We start from the raw sequence: 3803 nt of genomic DNA, 5'->3' as shown, positions 1-3803 counted from the left end.
GCTGGTCCCGCCAGCGGCCAATAAGGCCCCACGACGGCCCGGCCCCGGGAGGAGCAGCCAATCCCCAGGCGGGGGCGGGCCGCCCCTCCGTCAGAGCTGTTTGAAACTTGAGGACATTCCAGGGAATCTTGGAGCGCTGTGTGACCAAATTTAGTACAGAGCATTTAGCCTTTTAAAGACAAGGGGGCCACGCAATGAGAAAAAGATACAAAAATGTGGAGGCTGGCAGGAGCAGAAGAGAGCCACAGAGAGCCAGGAGAGCAGGCAGGACCCGGGCTCCCCGAGCAGCTGGCCAGGCCTGCCCTGTTCGAGGCACACGTGGCGCCCCGCCAGGGTGGACGGCGCTGTGGTCAGCGTGTGGTCCACAGCCTCCTTTCTACTGTATTTGGTAATGTGCTGGGGACTCCCCAGCTCTGCAGCCCCGGGAAAGGGACGCGATTCCAGAAACTCCGAGCCACCCCGCCCACCCAGTCTCCTCTGCCCAGGAGCCTGTGGGCCCGGCATCAGAGGCTCCAGGCTGCCCCAGCCACTTCCTGAGAGAGAGGGACGAAGGAAGTCCTCTGTGTTCCCAGATGGAAAACAGAGTGTTTGGGGGAGAAAGCAGGATGTGCAGGAGTCAGGGATTTCTGAAAGGGCCATCGGCCTCCAGAAGCTCTGAGGAGGAGGCCTCCAACCTCCCTTGCTGGTCTGCCCTTTCTTCTGCTGGGGCATCTCCTGTGCGGGCGTCAGGAGGAGCCCCAGGCCCCCAGCACGTGGAGATCCGGAGCACGACTCGGTGTGGTGTGTCTTCAGGGAAATTCAACTCTGGCAGTCAAGAGGGATCCTATCGCAACGGCCTGGCAGCTTTCGTTCAAGTGCTTTCACTGAGTGTCCATCTTGCCGTCCTGCACAAGACGCAGGGACATTCCATCCCCGTCACAAAGTCCTCTAGAAGTCCCGGTGTCACCACTGCGTGGCGGCTGCCCTCTTCCCTGGTGAAGCCCCACCCTGAGCCAGAGACAGACAGCCACATGTCGGTACTTAACGAGTCCAGTGACCAGCTGGGAGAAAAACCGGCCCTGGCGTTGAGCGCCCACTAGTCTCACTTTGGGATGAGGCTGGGCGGGGGAGCGGGCCGGCTGGTGGAACTGGAGTGCGGAGGAGAGAGGGGAGGGGGGCAGGGGCTTCAGAGCCCCAGGCTCCTTCTTTTCAGAACACATGCTGATGAGTGCTGACCACGTAACAGGACCGGGTCTAAGAGCAGGGGGTGTGACTAAGGACAGAAAACCAGTGTGTCCCTGCCTTCCTGGAGCTTCCAGTCTAGCGGTGAAGACAGTTAACAGACAAATACTTTCAAATAATTTATTAGAAAACGGAGAGCTCACAGAATGTCTCAGAAGAGAAGCACAAGGGCGGCAAGAGGCTGGTTTCACGGTTCACGCTCAGGCTCCCCGGGCAGCTGACCTGGTGCCCTAGGTCCTGGGCCCACTGCTCACCCCACACCGGTTCTAGCCAGCCACCTCCTCCTCTGAGATCCAGCTCCATCATCTGTCAAACAAAGACAGCACTGTGCCAGCCTCGGAGGTGGCTGTGGGCATCAGATGTGAGGCGCCTGGTCAGTACAGCTGACAGGCAGTGAGCACAGTCACCGGCTGCGGGGGTCACGATCAGCACACCGTCACCGGCTGCGGGGGTCACGGGGGTCATGATCACGCACGTTTGCACTGGGTCTGGGTTCCGTTCTCCGTATCCCACCTCCTCTCTCATCCTTGTCTCTCCGACCTTCAGCAAAAACCACCCTCAACACACAGGCACGCCCGAATGTGTGCACACGTGCATGTGCCCGCATGTGTGTACACACTCGCCGTTTCACCTGGTTCTCATTATTCACTTATTCATTCATTCAAGGCTGGTATGTTTATATCCCTCTCCCTCCCCCCGCCACCTCACCGACCAGGCCCTATAGAGAGATACAAGAAAACTTACAGTGCGGTCATTCTCTTTCAAATGTGAAATCGATTGAGATAAAAAACACCTACATGTGCTATAAGGGAAAGTATTAATAACACAGGAGAGGGGAAGCAACTGCTCAGAGCTCCAGGGAGACACACTAATCTTGTGGGGAGTCAGGCAGCCCCCAGTGGGCACACTGAGGCCCTGGGCTGGCCTGGGGGGCTCCGGGAGCCGTGTGGTTAGAAGTGTCTCTTGCTCCCACCCCCCGACCATCTGTCTGGGCCTCTCTCCCACCCAGAAGAGGCACCGTCTTCTGTGACCCCAGCTCTGGCGCCATCCCAGCCAGCTTCTCCATGGAGCAGGTAAAAGCGGCTCTGTCCAGCCCCGAGGCACGCTTCCTTCTCCTGAGGCAGGGTCACTCGGCCCAGGGCACCTGGTTTCAGAAGTCGTCTCTTCCTCCAGGTTCTAAACTCAAAATACAAAGCAGGGCTTCCACACTTGCAGGGCAGGACTTACAGCCTCCTAATCAAAGAGTGACGGGATTATGGGACGGCCTAGCCCCCAGAGAAAACCCAGCACTACAATACCAGAGGGAGGAAAGGCCCGGGACCCCAAACTCTGCCCAAAAGATGTGGTACATGTGGTGGACAGGGAACTAGAAGCAATTAACTAATGCTTAGAGTGGCTCTCAGCTGGACTGAGTGACCCCAGGAAAGTCACATTTTCAGGACTATTGGGTGGCAGTATAGTGTGGCAGATAAGGCCGTGGGCTCCAGAGTCGAATGACATGGGCTCAAATCTGAAATGTGTGCCCTTGAGTGAGTTATTTACCCTTTCTGAGCTGCAGGAAATGGAAAACAAGAATCCTAGAAGTGCCTAGAGAAAGAATACTTACTGCAAGCATTATGGAGTTATTAAAGATGCCAAATACAATGATGCACACAAAGCGAGCAAATGCTGTGAGCACTTGGCCTGTGTGCACTCAGTTTACAGCTTCCCCAGCTTCCTTCTCGTTGGGGAGGTGGGAAGTTCCTCCGGAGAAGCAGACTCTGTCTCTGAAGCCATCCCCTGGCCTGGCCCACACTCCGGGGAGGAGCGGAACTGGGCAGAGGAGAGCCCCAGGAGAGAGCACAGAGGGTACACATCTTCCTGAAAAGAGGGCAGGGGGAGGGGGGAGAGGGCAGAAAAGAGCCTGCCTCTCCTCCCCAACTCCTGCCCAGCCTAAAGCCCCATCAGGCCCCAGTCATAGACCAGAGTCCCAGACCCAGAGCCGGAGGTGGTGCCAGCCTCACTCATCCACAGCCATCAGGCCAGGTGGGGCTGAGGGTGGTGACCTCCTGCTGGGTGGAGCTCTTGAGGCCCCCAATCCTCTGGCTCACTGGAGCCCAACCCAATTGGGGGGATGTCGGTTCTGAAAACGTGCATCCCTCTGCAGGTGTGAGTGTGGAGAAGGTGTCTCTCTTGCATCCTCCACACAAGATGCCGTCAGTCTGTGAGCTCACTGTCTACAGGAACTTGAATAAAGTAGACACAATTTGAATACATCGCTGTTACCCTGGAGAGCAGACAATCTGCTCAAGTGAGGGGGGAGGGAGCTGTACCTTCAGTGTCCTGGAGCGCGAAGACCCCTGCTCCAGAGGCAGTCCTGCCTCAGCCCTGTCAGGAGACCTGCTTGTAGCAACGGTTTCCCAAGGGTGACCTTCTCATGCTCTGGTGTGTAGAAACCCCCACGGGTCACAGAGTCCCAGATTATCACAAACATTTAAGGGACATCCACTACTTCCCGGCGCTGAGAGTCAAAGGACCTGGGCACTGCCTGCCCTCACGGAGCTCCCGGGAGTCGGTGGGGCCTCACCCACCCAGACGAAGTA

This window comes from Bos indicus x Bos taurus, chromosome 16 (assembly GCF_003369695.1).
Source record: "Bos indicus x Bos taurus breed Angus x Brahman F1 hybrid chromosome 16, Bos_hybrid_MaternalHap_v2.0, whole genome shotgun sequence".
In the NCBI taxonomy this organism is placed as follows: Eukaryota; Metazoa; Chordata; class Mammalia; order Artiodactyla; family Bovidae; genus Bos; species Bos indicus x Bos taurus.
Note: the sequence above shows the minus strand (reverse complement) of the source record.